Raw genomic sequence first — 18,398 nt, forward strand, 5'->3', positions numbered from 1 at the left:
TCCACCTCCTATCCCAACCAGCCAACACCTCTGTTCGCAAAAGATGGGAGAGGGCCTATATATCGGCCATGAGTGCAACCACTCCACCTGGCCTGAACAAGGCCACCCAGTAATACCCAACCCTCACCCACCCTCCCGACTCATCCTACACACTCACAGTTTACGACGAGCCTGGTGACGAAACAGTGTTTTTTTCGTTCTACGCACCGCTTCTTCTTCAATGGGGACCTGGCAACTCTGCAGGACCCCAACTTCCGGTTCCGTCTTCTGTTTCTTCTCACACCGATGATGCTATAAATTAGCGAAAATTTTGAATTTTCCTACTGTCCGGTGAGTGTTTCCTTTTACCTTATTTGATTTTTATATATATATATATATATATATATAGATAGATAGATAGATAGATAGATACAGCGTGTTCAAAAAGTGACGCAACCTGATGGGAAATCTCATGAATTGTTTCGTTGCTGAATTACTGTACGTTGCAACAGCGTATATTCATTGTGACAGAGTACATCCGCACCAGCAGTTATGCTTTGACCCAGAGGGCCTACGCAGAGAAGTACGGAACAGATGCCCCAAACAAATCATCCATCAAGCGGCTGTACGACAAGTTCCAGGTGAAGGGAAGTGTACTGGATGCACCGAGAAGCATGTGATATATCACGTAGTCGCATGTTCATTACATTCTTTGAACAGACAGTGACCTCTGAACGGTATGTGACAATGGTGAGAGAATTTGTTAACACATTGTCAGCTGAGAAGTTGGAATGCACGTGGTTTCAACAGGACAATGCCACAGCCCACACAGCTTGGAACACAATGCGTTCCAGGACGACTGATCTCAGTAGGGTTGTGGCCACCGCAATCTCCAGATTTATCACCTCCAGACTTCTTGTGGGGTTATCTTAAGGACTCCATCTACATTACTCATCCGCACAGTATTCCGGAATTGAAAGACAATATTCGTAGCTGTGTTGGTAACATCTCACAGATAACATTGAAAAGGGTTTTCAACAACATGGTTCGTCATGTCCACTTGTGTGAAGAACAAAACGTGAGTCACTTCCAGCACTTAATGTAAAAAATATAATAAGAAATGTTTTGCCATAAGGTTGCGTAACTTTTTGAACGCCCTGTATAAAAACAACACAAGAGAACTGTGAGCACTGGAATGAATTGTTGATGTTCTCTTACTTACAATGTACAGCAGGGATGGCCAAACTATTTTGCTTACAGGACCAATAACTACTTGAGTAGTCTGTTCAGCATATTGACACTGAAGTTAGTGCCTTAAATGAAATAAAATTATTAGTTTTATAAACACTAAGACAGGCCAAATAAAATGCAATGTCCAGTATGATGTGGCCAACAGGCCATAGTTTGAGATCAAAAGGGGGGAACAGTATATGTCCTAATCCTGTCTTTTCATTCGTGCTGACATATCTCTTGAGTGTGAACTGAGAGCATCCGGTTTTGACATAATTAAAACCGAAACAGCTGAGATAAAGAATCTGAACACTTTACTTTCAATGCACCCTGCACCTGAAACATTCTTTAGACAAAAATGCTCTATCTTATTTTAAAAGTCAGCTTATAGTGCATTCTCTCATAAAGAATAAATTGGCTACATTAGTATTATACAATTTCTACATAATTTTTGTTTTTCAAGTGTGTAACAGTATTATCGATTTTTAATGAAAAATGAAATGTCACAGAACCGGCTTTGGTTACCTAGACCTGCAAGAGTAAGAAGATAAAGATGATAATAAAAGTAATAAAGCCTTATTTAGAGGACTTATTTGGACTTTTAGAAAGAAGAGTTTTAATTCTCAATGTAATCGCCCTCAACACTAACACACTTATCCCAGTGTTTCACCAGTGCTTGGATACCAGGAGCATAGAAATATTTCTCCGTTCACTGGGCCCATGATTGAACTGCTTGTTCCACCTCTTTATCACTGCTGACATGCTGGCCTCTGATGAACTGCTTGAAGGTTCCAAGCAAGTGAAATCGCATGGAGCAAGGACAAGATTGTAAGGGGGTGTGTAGCAGTAACTTCCAGCTGACTTCCTGTAGTACAATTTGTGTGTGGATGTGCATGGTCTTGCAACAACAGGTTGTGCCATCCTCCGTGCCAGAGTGGTTAGCACATCGTGCTAATCCTGGCCAGGGCATGGATGTTTGTAAGTGTCCATTCATCAATTTGATCATATCATCACTCATCCTCATCTTCACATATTAGCCAAAAGTGGCACAAAAAGTGAAGTAAAATAAAGCAGATCAATCAACAACAGGTTGCCTACAGTGATCAAAGCAAGCCATTTTTGATTGTTGTGAATTTCGTACAGAAATAGATATCTGTTCCCAATGTTGGCAACATGTTATCCATTGATTTTCAAGGATGAGGCATTCCATTTAATGAAATTTCAAGGAAATGACTGCAGTGGGATCTTATGTAAACTTGACTGGGGTCTTCTTGGTCTGACATATGGCTGTTTTTACACTGTACCATTCAAATATTTTACTGTGGCTAAGAGTCCCATCACCACACTGTGCTTGAGAAGTGTTCTGCCAATTTTGCTAGGTTTTCCACATTCATTGACAAGAAATTTCATCACAAAATCCTGTTCCATGTTTGCACTCATAGGCTTGTGTGTTGCATTTCCCATGATGTTAGTATTGCATGCATAATGTAGACACCCATCTCTTATAGATAATGTACTTTATATATGTCTGTCTGCCCCGTTATTCAGAAAATATTGAAAGTCCTGGTTTGACTTAAATGACCCTCTATATTTTTAATACCGGTATCAGGTGACTACTATTACTCATATGCAATTTTCACAGTGACACATATTCATAGAGTGGTTTTATGCGCATTTTCTCTTCCTTCCTTCCTTCCTTCGCACTTCAGCTATGCACATCTTCTTAGGTTGAACATTACCAAACTGTACCTATCTTTATACTAGAGAAATGAGTGTAGGCTATGAGGAAACTAAAGAAGGTAATAATTACAATTAATGAATTAATATATTTAACTAATAATTTTTTTTTGCTACGTGAAAATTAGACTTATCACCATCAGAGGTGAAAACTGATACTCATTCTTGTCTGTCGTTTTTTCTGTACAGTTTGCTCAATAAAATGACAAGTACTTGCTTATGAAATAGTTCATACTTATAGTATTTTGTTATTATATTTTAAGAGGCACAAGAACAAAGACAATATGGAACCTGTACCTACAACCAAACTCTTTGAAAGTAAAACAGAATATTCACAATGGTATGGTTAATAACATGAAAAAGCAATACATATGTTCCATCTGCAACAAATCTTGTGCATGGAGAGCACATCTAATAGTTCATACAGGAGTTCATAGTTAGTAAAGTCCTTTTAAATGTACAATTTCCAAGAAAGGTTTCACCTTCAAAGGAAGTGATCATGTTCATATGAGGATTCACACCAAAGGAAATCCTTTTAATTGTTCAATTTGCAATGAAAGTTTCATTTATAAGGGAAGCCTTAGTGAGCTTATGAGAGTTCACATGCAAGAAAATCCTATTAATTGTTCAATCTGCAACAAAAAGTTTAGCCAAAGTAGGTCTCTTATTGTGCATAGATAAACCATATACAGGAAAACCTCGTTAATACGATATTGGTTAATACAAAGTATCCTTTAATCCGAAGTTCTTCCCATTCCCCAGCCGATAAGATAGGATTTATAATGTATTTCAGTACGGATAAATCGAAATACGGATAATTTTTAATACGAAGTTGTTTACAAGACCCTTCCGCAAAACTGGTTTCGCTTAATTCGAAGTAGACACCTGCGTAAGTCGACAAGAGAAGATCGAATGTGGAGAGAGCTTGGACGTTATTTTAACTTGACCTTGACATGTTTCCTTGTAATAAGAGGTGCTGACAACTCGAGGGAAGCAGCCCGGAATGCCCGTTGGACATTGACATTCTTTGTCATTGTGCATGGCAGGTCAAGCTCTTTCCCCGTTGAATGCGTCACCTTGGAAATATTCACCAGTGCTAGAAGAGAAATGCGAGATAAGATCGCACGAATGCTCCAAAATACAAGACGCGTGGCGCCTGAAAGTCTCACCTATCTGTCTAGCTCTGAGCTCGAGATGCAGCAACTTCCCGTGAGCGAGCAACGTTTGGCCTGGTAGCCGACAACTTTAAGTGAAAGCGTGTTCTTTGTGCCCTGTAGAACTTCATAAAAAAAAGGGAAAATGTTAAAGATAATCAAAGCCGCATAGGCCAACTAAAGATCGTCAACCCGCTTAATGCGTTGTCATCTAGGTTTCCCGCAAAAGTTGACGTCGATCTTACGTATGTTGCAAATCCAGTTTCCCGCTTCATACGTTTCCCAACTGTGCCGGTCATAAAATTTGCCAAAACCGTGTTTTGTTGTCTGAGTGACTTCTCCCCTTTATCTATCAGCAAACGGGGGGGGGGGGGGGGTCCGTTGCTATATTCTTGCTCCTGTGCGCACACGGGCTCCTTTCCTTTGGCGTCTAAAAAAAAATCGAACAGTTCTGAATACCATCTTGAAAACGAACAAAACTCGCATGATAAGTAAAAGAAAAGTGACCCCCTTCCTTCTCCTACAACAGCTCATTATCCGCCACTGGTGTGCATGGTAATGTGATAATTGCAGAATTCAGGTCCCTCTTTCTTGTTTGAATGCAGCTGTCTGGATAGGAAATATTGCCCGTATTATTGTCTGTTGCATGGTAAAAGGTAATGCAAGGATCTTTTTTTTTCACACTGCTGATAAAAAGTTCGGTCTTCGACAACTGCGTTATCTTTAAAATGCCGATGATTTCCCTTCTGCCACCTGCTGCTCTAACTTCCAGCCTGTCTCATTGTGTTTACGCTGCAGCTGGCGCCAGTGTTTAGTCTAGCGTCTGGAAAGCTCTCGCTTGCCGATAACTGCAATGACTCATCCAGTAGGAAGGAATAAGCTTCATTGTTTTGAACCTCGCAAAGCCATATAATCCCCCTTTGCTTGAGAACCATTAGCGTGCTGCTGTTAAAAAAAAAAAACAAAAAAAAAACGCAATGTTCAATGTAGGAATACGAGTGTTTGACCTCCAGAATACTCCTGAAACCTACAATAACATCAAATTGTCGATTAATCTGAAAATAGGCAAGTTTCGTAAAGCTTGTTTTTAGTTCATTTTATGCTGATGAGCTAAGCGGGACTAAATATAGTTTAAAGTGGGATCCAAACCAGAGTCATTATCGAGTGCGGCACTGTTTGTGTCCTAGGATACACATTCTGTGCAAACAGATCGCAAGTTGTGTGTTTACTTTTTTAGAGTGGATTACAATGCAAGTTGAGGAAGAGTTTGAACTGATCCCTGCAGAGGGGGGGGGGGTGAATATGAAGTTAACTGAAGCAAAGAATACGTGACTTTTTTTTACGATGTGTTTTAGACAGCCGGACCAGAACGAAATTTGCAGCTCCGATTTTTTTGTTTTGTGCCAGGGAAAGGTTGTGTTCTCTCCCAAAAGAATCTTCTCTTACCAGTTAATCCCTGTCCGATTATCTCCCGTCTCTTGCTCGCGCCAGTGTGACTACTCTCAAGATTCTTCCGAGTTTCACTTCTTGCAATAAACGAGATTGTTTTCCTTTCCGTAGGTCTCCGTGCAACGGGTTTCTTATGAACTAAAATTGTAAGAATTTCGTGGAAGAGCAACGACTTTGCACAATTAAAAGAAAATACCGTTTCTTATAAGACTTTTTGCCACGACATGCATTCTGTGCATAACCGGTTGTATAACTAGGCAGGATAAATGGTGTTAACCGTCTCCTTGGAATCTTTGTGTCCGCGTTAAGGTCCATGTTCTCATTTTCTGTAACATTTTTTACACTTTCTTTAAAACGTACAATATTATTATATAGTACATATAAAGCTTATTTTCTGAGCTACCACCAAGTATAAAACATCCTTTATGGGGGTAATTTATACTCTACTTTATTTACACTTGAAAACAGGCGCCATCTTGAAAAGTTTGGATAACTCGAAGTCGTTTAATACGAAGTTGACATTTTTTGGTCCCTTGAACTTCGTATTAACGAGGTTTTCCTGTAATTGCTCGATTTGCCACAAAGGTTTCACCCTAAAATCAATTCTTAATCGACATATGAGTGTTCATACCAAAGAGAGGCCTTTTAATTGTTCAATTTGCAAGAAATATTTTGCCCATAAATATCCTCTTTTTCTGCATATGGCATATGAGGGTTCACACCAAAGAGAAGCCTTTCAATTGTTCAATTTGCAAGAAAGATTTTGCCCTAAAACATCATCTTACTCTGCATATGAGGGTTCACACCAAAGAGATTCCTATTTGAAAATTGGATGATTAAATAGTGATCAATTTGTAATCAAGGTTTTACTAAAAAATTCACACTTTATACACGTACAAGGTTTCATACTCCAGTAAGACCATTTAGATACTCATTATGTGAAAACACTAAGTTGCTGACCAAGGCAGTTTCTTAAGATTTAAAAAAAAACACCTTACATGTAACGTTTTCAACCCTGTATAAGGGTCTTCCTCAGATTAAGAACTAAACTAAAAAAAAAAACATTTTTTACACTAGTGTGTAGTGTTTTTAATATAGAAACAAGGCTTAATTATATTATCATTTTGTGACAAATGGTTCACTTTGAGGGCTGCATTGCACAAACATGGTAAAATTCATCTTGGGAAACCAACCATAAATGTGTAACTTTTGCAAAAGGTGTTCACCACAACAATAAATATTAGGCACATTCCGGTATCTACAAACAGGTGATATTGATTTGATGGGATATCTGCCAGATGTATCTATGTATTTATGACGTGATGACGATTACTATTTGAATGATGCCGATGAAAGATCTTCCAAGCATTTGAATGCATGACCTGTGTTTTTGCAATCGTTTCTATGTACAGTAACAACATACATGTAATGTACAGCAACTTCACATAAAGGAAAACTGGAAAGGAAAAAGTACATGCCAGTGATATCAATACATAAAAATTGACGAAAAATGAACATGATGTAAATATTTATCATCAAAATTGGTATGGGGGTGTGTAGTAAGGAATTAGCTCAGTAGTAGTAAATTAGCACTTTGAGAGATTCATGACAGATGTGGTAAATGTGGTTTAAGTATTAAATGAGTGAAGTTTTGTTTGTTGTGATTTGGATAGTAATTTTCCAATTCATTTCGAGAGAGAGATGCCTGTGTTTAAGAAAATATTGGAAAAAGAGGCAGCATTTGCATGAAAGTTCTCAATTTTCTTTGTGCTGTATTAACTTACTGCCCTCCCCCAACACACACAATATGTACAATTTGTCTTCATTTGATACTGTTCAACCTTTTTTTTTTAAAAAAAGTGGACTTGGTTTATAAAGCCCTCCTCTCTCCCCCAAGAGATCAATTCTAACTGCAGGTCTCCATCAAATTACAATGGCTGCATGGCTTACACCCACATTCACTTATAAATAATTGTGGATCAATAATAAATCAAATGTATTTTTGGTCTGCCTACTAATTTAACAATTTAATACAAAACACCTAAGAATATTTAGAACCAAAAAACTTGATATCATGTAGAATGTTTTTGGGTTGAAACTTTATGCTTCATATCTGGAACAGTTGATGAAATGTGAGAAAACACCTATAATTGTTTACATCTTAGTTGTACAGTGTCCCAAATGGTACTTTACAACTTTGTAGTCATACAGCACAACTTCTTATTGTCATCGAGGAATATACTTTGTTGTAGCTGATTCGCCAACATGTAAAGTTTTGTTGTTGTTGTTGTTGTCAGGTATTGAATTAGATGATGCACCTTCACACTGGGCCTTAGATGTGAGAGATGTCCTGGACAGGACATTTCCAGCACGTTGGATTGGAAGAGATGGTCCAATTGCCTGACCTCCTAGATCCTCTGATATTACACCCCTGGACTTTTTTTGTGGGGCAATGTCAAACACAGTATACAGCACTTCTGTCATTGATCTTGATGATTTTAAGGCCAGAATATGAGCTGCCATTGTCACAGTTGATAGGGATATGCTATGAAGCATATAGACAGAGTTGGAATTTCAATTGTATGTTGTACTCACCATCAGAGGTGTGCATGTTGAAGTGAACTAATACGCAATAAAACTTCATACATTGGTAAATCAAATGGGGCATGGCATGTTTCTTTATATCATTTGCAAGTTGTGCTCTCGGACATCAAAGTTGTGAAGTACCTTTAGAGACACCCTGTATATCCATGTCAGGAAGGAAATGTCATTGTATAATTTACATTGAAAACTAATGTGTCAGTTGAAGATACAGAAAATCAGAAGAAAATTATTGTTTATTATCCTACTGCCTGGCAACATTGATTAAGGCTCATCTGGATCTTTGGCCAACACTAGGGCAGTTGTTTTAGAATTTTGCTATTCTTTCGCAAAACCGCTCTGATATTCCAAAATCTGAAAAATTATAAGTGCTTGAAATTTCTACTAGAGGATTCATGTGAATCCCTGTATGGCTTGCTTTCACCATTGTCTAAATATTATCAATAGTTTAGTAGACTTATGTAGCCACGAAGCTATTCAGAATATCTAGACAACAGCAAAAGCAAACCACATGAAGATTCATGTGAATCCTCTGGAAGGAATTTCAAGCGGATGTAATTGTTCTGGCGTTGGCTAAAGATCCTGCTGAGTCAGCAAAGTGGACTGTTAATAGAAATAATTTTCACTTAAATTTCATGAAAGAATTGGTATTGATTCTGCATAACATGTAACGTTTAGATGTGTTCATAGTTTCAGAATTATATTTTGAAAAAAAACAACTTAAATTTTGAGAAAATGCTTACAAACACATTGAGTGGTATCATTGCTTGGGAATTCTGCACTTGAACTTAAAATGTGTTAATTTCACATTATTTGGAAGCACATATCCTAGTAAAGTATATTATTTAGTTAGTGTGTATGATTGTGTCCAATTTTTTATTACATTGCTCTGGTAGTGGCCTTTTAGTATGTTCAATAAAAATGTAAGTACACAATTTCTGCCAAATTCCTTACTTGTCTGAATTTCTGTATATTCATTAAAATTTGAGCTAATTTTACTGCACTAATGATTGCCTGTGTGTAATAACTGAGATTAGTTCCTTTTCTTTCAAAATTATATTTTGAGTTCAATTTGGATTGCTTGTAGAGTTACTATATTGGTTTGTGCACGTTGAAGAATTCTGTAAGCAAATAACATATTTCAAACATTACCATTTTTGAGAAAGAAGCATTGAATTTCACTGGTTAATGTGAACTGGCAGAACCTTAAAAATATGCTTGTTTTATGTTGTCATCTATACCAAATATCATGCATTTATAAAATAAAGCACTATATACAACATTATCATGTGTTTTATTATTGATTATTTATGTGTCTTCAATTAAGATGTCAGATTTATAGGTTCTGGTTATTTTATTTGAATTATTTTCTGTATCTAGTTTGTTGAGACATGCTGGGTAAAAATATCCTGATGATTTTCAAATTGATGCATAGATTTTTTTTTTTTTTACATAAGTGAGTTTTGTTTTGAGTCCACTGTGTGCCTCCACCTGGTATCTCATTTGGGAACTCTTGATTGTAAGGCAACCTTACCACTATGTCATCAGGAGGTACTTTTTCCTATAAATATGGGTGAAAATGTATAATATATTTATAAATATGTATAATTGAAGTTCTCTTGTAGTGACTGAATCTTGTTCTTTATTTTTGCAATTAATGTTTAAATCTTGAGCATGAAAATTTATATTTTTTTCACTTGGTGGACCACAGTGAACCAAAAAGTAAACCAGGTATGAAGCGTTCGTAAGGCGTGTGTGTGTGGTTCTAATTGCCTGTCTTCATTGTCATAATTAATGTGGCAAGTTAATGTGTTAGTGTAAGATGACATACTCACACACTCATACAAACTTGTAGATGCAGCACTTTTTCTGCACCTGCTTTGGTTGTAAGCCACTGCTAATATACAAATGTATCAAATTATCACAGATGTCTACAAATCATGCAAATATTTTTCCAGTTCTGTAATTTCCCAACAGAAAACAGGCCAATCCCTTCACAACCAAGTCATGTGGCTGTGCATTCAGTGACAGGTATGAGATGTCTGCATTACAACATTTATAACACCATTAAGCCTTGTTTCCATGATTATGAAAAACTAAATATGCTGACCAAGGCAGTAATTTATTTTATTAAAAACATAAACTAAACGTAACGTTTCAACCTTCTAGCAAGGTCTTCTTCAGACTCTGTATCAAGTCTGAAGAAGACCTTGCTAGAAGGTTTAGTTTTTCATTACAACATTGTTTACTAAAGAAGCGAGGAAATTGATGAGTGAAATAAAGACTTAATTTCATAATTTACCACCATTGAGTTTTATGTTACGGAGTTCATGTTACTTGTGAAGCATGAGTGTACAGATACCATGCAAGGTATCCATGATGAAATGTGCTCATACATGTATTCAAGTTCAAGGCTGACATTTTGGCACTTGTTTAGGTGCAGAGATAAGTTACATTTAGTTTAAGTTGAGTTGTTTCATCAAATAAGTATCTCCAGATATATGTATTGAGTATTTTCCATAGAATCGATTGAAGTACATCTTAATTGTATCACAACTAGAGGCATCGATTGAAGTACATCTTAATATCACAGCTAGAGGCATGCATATTTCGTTTTTGACGAAAACACGAAATTTGAAATAACACATTGTAACGTTAATTTTTCATGTTTCTGAAAGGTGTGAGGTGCATTTTTCTACCCTGCTTATTCACGAAATGAACTGCAAAATGCGAAATAGATTCCTAAACACAAAATTTAGTGTTTTATTTACCGATGCGACACTTTCTGAAGTGTGAATTATCCTTTGAGTTATACAGTTCACCGAAAATTTATTATTAATTCTGCTGTAAATATTTGAGAAGCAAAAATGGATCCCTTTATACAGGAATAAACTTAATACTCTGGTAACTATATAAATGTGATGTTAGAAGGGATATGTTTATCCTGTGTAATAAGTGAGTTTTTTAAATCAAGTATAGGATTATAGTCACAATTTTAAAACCAAAATGTCATTTTATATACTGCTTTTGATACGATTTTTCACCGCTATAACGCCGAAATTTTATTTTACTTACCGCTTTTGAACTTGAAATTGACTCTGTTCTCGTACCGAATTTTTGATTTTTATTTACCACAAATATGTGGCTCGAATCACAACATATTTGAGTTCCCACATATCCTAATAGTTAACACACTCACTTTTGATGCAAGCACTCCTAGGTTTGTAGCCATTGTGGAAACTCTGGTGTTGTTGCAGTAATGTGAAGTCACTTGGGCAGCTACTTGAAAGCAGTAATACTGGACTCCAGTCTGGGAGGTCAGAAAATAGCAGCAAAGGGATATGGTGCAATAACCACACATCAGCCAACAAAGGTCTGCTTAGCAGGACTTTCAATGAGCTGCTTGAACTGTGGAAGTAATCTTTTATTATATATTTTTTTATATATTTGTGAAACTGCGTATTTTCTGTTCACACAAAACCTATTTTGATATCTGTAAACCGTTTAACAGAGCAATTAAGTAGTATTGGAAGTTTAACAAATTCTAGATGTATGATAGGCAGAGCCCATTGAATGACTACTATCCAAGAAGATGGTCAATTGGCATAGCCTGCCCTTCACTATACAGTTCAATTCTGAATTAATGAGGGTCTATATTCAAACCACATCTCTTGTGCATTTCTACTGTAACCACTTCTTTCAAATTTCAACAACTAGGTAACGTGATTGTATTGTTTTCATCACTGCTGAGTGTGATTTACACTTGTGTAGTATTATGTTCAGGGTGGCTACTCACCAGGAATTCCTGGAATTATTCATGAATTGATGGCTTTGGGAATTCTATGTTCATTTTTCTCCATAGACATGAAAACTGAAACTTTTAATAATCCAAATTTCATTGAAAGTATACATATTTATAAATGCGCTGAACTAAGTTTTTCACAGTTCAGCTTTTATTTTTATCAAGGAAGGAAAAGGAAGCTGTGTGGAAAATAAAACAGAATTCTCTCAATCCATTACTTTAATAGTGTACTTTGCAGAACAATCTATCTGACAGGCGGGTGATTTTTGCAAGATATCTTGAAGTTGATTAGGTAAATTGGAGTTTGAAATTCTTATGCAATTAGGAATTTTTCATAGATTAGTATATCCCGTAACATTTGTGACTCATGTTTGTGGATGTATTTTGAGTTTTGAGTGTGTGAAATGGTAAATGTAAACTCTGCACCTTAAATTAAATAAATATACCCTTGAATGGAATTGAATGAGAATTTTTGGAAATGGAACCAAACAGGCTGTTTTTATTGTTAATGTGTTTGTGTGTGAGTGGTGAGAGGCAGTATATGTAAGGTTGAATTTTTAGAAAATTCACCTTGAAAACTGGAAGTTATACTTGAATGCAGCTCCAGAGTGGCCACCATGTATGCTGCACTTTCGCTTAAGCTCTTTAGAACTGTATTGAACAATGTATATGTGCATTTTATAAAATCTGCACAAGGATTCCACTTTGGATTTTGAATTTACTAATGATTTTTAATATTTCTAATTTATTATTTCCATATTACATATTGAAGATATGTTTTCAGTAACTCTTTTTACTTGGGCTGTTAAGAATTGATCGAGACTGTGCCCCATTTGCCTCTATGCTGCAAAGGAAGTGCAGGTGGTGTAAGAGCGGTGGCCTTGGACTGTGCACCGCCAGAGTTTCATTTTCCTAGCTGCACACGCTGCCACATGACACACATGTTATAGTTGGAGTCGTGGACAAGTAAGCTGCTCCGAAGTGGAGGTATATTATATCAGCATGGAAGGCGACTACCATCATCAAAGGTTGGTCACGTGGTTCTTGTGGAAAGAAGGTGTGCCTACAGGTATGGTTCATAATCAGCTACAAGCAGTTGTGGTGCGTCTGCTCCAAGTCGTGCAACTATGTTTCGCTGGGTTGCAAGTTTCACAGCCGGAAATGTGAGTGTCAAGAAGGAAACAAGCCCTCGAGGTTGTCGCTCATCTTGAACCACTGGCATGATTCAGTAGGTGTCTCACATAGCAATGAACGACGGGCTTCTGACTGTAGAGGTTCCTTTCTTGGCACTCGCACTTCCAGCTGTGAAACTTTCAAACCAGCGGAATGCAGTTGCATGACTTGGAGCAGATTAACCACACACTGCTTGTAGCCAATTATGAGTCATAGCTGTAGGCACGCACACCTCATTTCCACAGGAACCACGTGGCCAACCTTTGACCATGGTAGTCGCATTTCGATGCTGATATCATACACCTCCACTTGGCAGCATCTTACTTGTCCACAACTCCAACTACACTGTGAGAAACAAATGCCTATCATGTGGCGCCATCTGCAACTAAGAAAATGAAACTTTAGCAGCACAGTCCAGGAGCACCGCTCTTACACCACCGTCACTTCTGTTCTCGGTTGTGGCATATAGGCATATGGGGCTCAGTCTAGATCAATTCTGAATTGCCAAAAAATACAGAAAAATATTTATAAGTGGGAGAAGATGCATATGAAATGTAACATATTATATGTCTGTGGAAAGAAGGTTATTTTGCAGATTTCAGAATAGTTTCATAAATAATAACGTAGAAATATATTTTCTGTGATGAAAAAAGAACCATCTATGTACATGGAAAAAAAACACAATATTTTCAGGCCAGTCCATAAAGTATTAATTGAATTAACAAAAAGTGATAGGCAATGTAACTCTCACATTGGATGCATGGTCAATGTAATTTTAGTTTTCATATTTAACATTCAGGATCAATTATTTTTTTATCGGAAAAGAGTTTCCTGAGACAGATACCTAGAATCTAAAAAACAGCAGTAACTAAAATTTTGTAAATAATTTTGTTCTTTCTTGTATGTTTGCAGTGTTGCGAGTCATTTTCAGAAAGTTTGACTTTTCGAACAAAACTGTCTTTCACTTCCAAAGGTTGCTGCACTCCCTATTTCTTCATCTTTAAGAGTTTAGTATTTACTTGTGGTTACATAGCCAAAAGTCACTGGACGCCCCTGTCCTCCATGTGAACTTGCCCCATATGATGGGAACACACTAATGCTGTACTTATGAATACTCTAGTACGTCTTTGCTCTCCCAATGTGTAAATGGAGAGAGTTGTGTGCATTAGAGTGTGGCATAATAGTCAGTGCCCATAAATTTGGGCATTGCATCGGAGACCTTAAATGTGCCTCAGTCCACTGTTAGCTATGTTTTTGTCAAGTGGAAATGTTATGGAAGCACTGAACCCAATCATTTCTCTGGTGGGACCAACTGATCAGGACTGGTTAACTCCAAAGCATGTTGTATGAGCCACTCATCTGACAGCCTTATCAATGATTGCAGAGGATTTCCATCACAGCTGAAGTACAAAGGTAAGTGATAGGACTCTACACCAGGATGTGATTGCACTATCATTCATTTGCTGTTGCTTGAGAGAAATGATCACATGCACCAATGCCATTTGGAGTTGTGCAAAGTACACCATCATTGGACTGTAAAACAGTGGAAGAAGGTCTCATGGAGACATGAGCCATGGTACATGCTGGCAGTTGGGACATGTGTGAACTGGATGGGTAACTGGCAATGGCTTTCGCCAAAGTGTGTTGGGTGGAGAGTGAAATTTAGTAGTGGCGAAGAAATGGTCTGAGGCTGTTTTTCTGGATTGGACTTCAACCTTTATTTTTAATCGGAGCATTGATAATCTCTGGTGTGTACAGAGACATTTTAGACAGTAGCATGCTTTCCACACTGTGACAAGAGTTCTGTATCAACACGATAATGATCCTGCCCACTCAGCAAGGTAAATTTTCTCGTGGTTTGAAGAAAATCAAATGGAAGTGCTTAACTGGCCTGCACAAAGCCTTGATTTTAATCCAATCAAATATCTGTGAGGTGAGTTAGAGTATGCATGCCTGATCCACTCAACCAACAAAGACATGTCAACTATTCACCATGCTACAGGAAAAATAAGAACAAATTACACCAGCAGTTCACCAGAAATTAGTGGGGAGCTTACGCATAAGGTTAAATGCTGTTTTAACAGCAAAGGTGTCGCAACATCCTATTAATAACATGGCTGATATCTTGACAAACTTCAGCAAGAGGTATCCAGTGACTTTTGAAAATGTAGCATAGATGGATCATGATGATCAGACATACCCATCCTACTTGTTTTATGATGTTGATGTCAAATCTTCCTTTATCTCTGAAGCAAATGCATTATGTGATTGTGTTGACCATCTCTCATAGATTGCCCTGCACATGCTTGGGCACAGTGAAACCTGGGTAACTATCAAATTACATTGATGGTGTGCAAGAAACAAGATTTTTTTTTAAAAATTCTCAAAATTTGAAGCCCCAATGGGTTAAGCACAAAAAGTAGCAACAGAATTCACATTAAAGAGCAAAAGAGCAAGCCATTTCTTGTTAGCACAGAAAATGGATGAGTGTTAACTTATGTAATATCCTGTGGTACTGAAGATCTAGCATGTCATGCAAGCAAAGAAACAGAACTTATTTTGGATCATTCTTGCAAACAAATTGTTGATTGATTGATTTTCTTTATTTTACTTCACTTTAGTGCCACTTTTGGCTAATTTGCGAAGATGGGGATGAGTGATGATATGATGAAATTAATGAATGGACACTCACAAACATCCTTGCCCAGGCTGGGATTTGAACCTGGGACCCCTGGCATCATAGTGTGATGTGCTAACCACTCTGCCAAGGGGGTTGGCACTAACAAATGGTGTACATTGAAAGTATATATTAGGATTATGTGGTAAAATATTATTTACATTTGTTTTTAAATCGACAATATATTAAGATTTTTATAAATACAACCTTAGTGACAATGAAGTTCGACCAGTTACAAATATAGGAGTGCGTTATGGAAGAAGGAGAACACATGCATATGCTGAACATATTTTATTCAGCAGGCTACATGGAACAAAGGAAAACATAAATTTCCGCTGCAACGCAGCAATTTATGGTGTCCACACAAAATAAAACATTTTTGTCCATCTACACGTGACATTGAAGTTCGACCACTGTTAGAGGGTATCCTGTTTACCATGGTGTGACGCCGCCCCGTCGGCGAATAACTGTGGCAATGCGTCGGGATATGCTGCGGACGAGTCGTTCAAGGTATTCCACATCGATGTGGTGCCATTCCTCCTGCAGGCAGGCGATAAGAGCATCCACTGTCGTGGGTCCCCTCTGTTGCACATGTCGCTTAAGAACACACCACACATTCTCAATAGGCGAGAGGTCGGGACTCGATGGTGGCCATGGCAGAGTTCGCACGTGATGGCGAGTCAACCATTCTCTTGTCAGCCACGCTGTATGAGGCCTGGCATTGTCGTGTTAAAAGATGAGACACCGCCTGTGGAACAGGTGCCTTCGCACTGTGGGAAGATGCCGCTCCAGTATGCGTATATAGGCGTGTGCGTTCACAATGCCCTCACAGACGTGTAGTGGGGCAACTCCAGATGCCGTCATTCATCCCTTCACTGACGCAGGTTTCTGTACCCGACGTGCATAACATTTTGCTTCATTCTGTTCCTCCTTCCGACAAATGACTGTTTTGCGTATTTTCCCGTACACAACATTGAAAATGGATTTGTCCATCCACAAAACCCTGTTCCACTGCCAAAATGTCCATCCCCGGTACATTCGTGCCCACCGTAGTCGATTGCCTTTGTTCAACATGGAAAGGAAGGGTTTACGTTTCGCCTTGTACACTCGGTAACCGCATCGCTGTAGGTAACGGCGAATGGTTCTGGTTGACACTTCAATGTGAAAGCGTTCTCGAGTCCACAGTTGTAATTCGGCCACAGAAACATGATTGTTGGTCTGGATATAGCACCTAAATATCCGTAGGTCACGCACGCTCAGCAGGCGTTTTCGACCGGCGGCCTTACCTGGCTCTGTAGTACCCGTATTTTGGTGGTGTTTGATGATGCAGTGGATGGTTGACTTGGGTAAGTTCACCCTATTTCCCGTTCACTGAGTCCATCCTGTTGCAACTCCACCACTCTTCTCCTCACGGTGTTGTCAATAGGTTTGCCCCTGGCCATGGTGATGATGCACTGTGGTTCCTCGGTGCACAGCACGCGCTTATATATGGCGGACTCCCTTATCGTGTCCGTGACGTCATGCTTCCATCAAATGCGCCACTATCTGTAATTTTCCGTATGGGTCTAGTGCCTGTATAGTTCCCCGTTTTCGTTCTTTACGTGACCTTGGGTGCAACATGCTGGGATCACGATTCTTGCCTGCTCACACGCCTCCTCTTACACACATGCGTCACTTCTGCGGGTCACCCATTCCACCGCCTATGCCTCTGTGCATTTAATCATGTATTCCTTTCTGGTCGAACTTCATTGTCACCAAGGTTGTATGTTCCCATCAACAGTCTATTCTATTATCCTTTATTTTTAATAATTTGCTTGTGTCACTCATTACCTACTTAGGAAGTGAAACTATATTTACATGCTATTCTATTTTTATTTTCAGATACCTGAACAAGAACTATATAGAAGGACAGATCCAGGATGTTCCAGGGTCAGTTACACATTTATCAGTGTCTGCAGGAAAGCTAGATGAACAAGAGCAGCCAGAAGATAATATAGAATGTCCCGGTGGAGAAATAAAAATTAGTGCTGGAAATTCACCAAAAACCCTTAAATCCAGAGCATATATTGACCTTGGCAAGGATGATACCAGAAGAAATCAATATGTTTGTTCATTCTGTAACAAAGTTTTCCCATGCAATGGATATTTGATAATAAGGGAGAAGTCTTTCAATTGTTCATTTTGCAAGAAAGACTTTACCCATAAAGGTAGTCTCAATAGACATATGAGGCTTCACACTAGAGAGAAGCCTTTCAATTGTTCAGTGTGCAACAAAGATTTTGCAGATAAAAACAATCTTATAGTACATATGAGAGTTCACACCAAGCAGAAGCCTTTCAGTTGTTCAATTTGCAACAAAAAATTTGCCCATAAATGTAGTCACAATTTACATATGAGGTTTCACATCAAGGAGTATCCTTTCAATTGCTCAATTTGTAAGAAACATTTTAGTCGTAATTTGATTCTCAATATACATATGAGGATCCACACTAGAGAGAAGCCTTTCAATTGTTCAATTTGCAACATAGATTTTCCTGAAAAAGGCAAATTTGCTATGCATATAAGAGTTCACACCAAGGAGAAGCCTTTCAATTGT

Source organism: Lepisma saccharinum, chromosome 15 (assembly GCF_977018435.1).
Source record: "Lepisma saccharinum chromosome 15, izLepSacc3.1, whole genome shotgun sequence".
Classification (NCBI taxonomy): Eukaryota; Metazoa; Arthropoda; class Insecta; order Zygentoma; family Lepismatidae; genus Lepisma; species Lepisma saccharinum.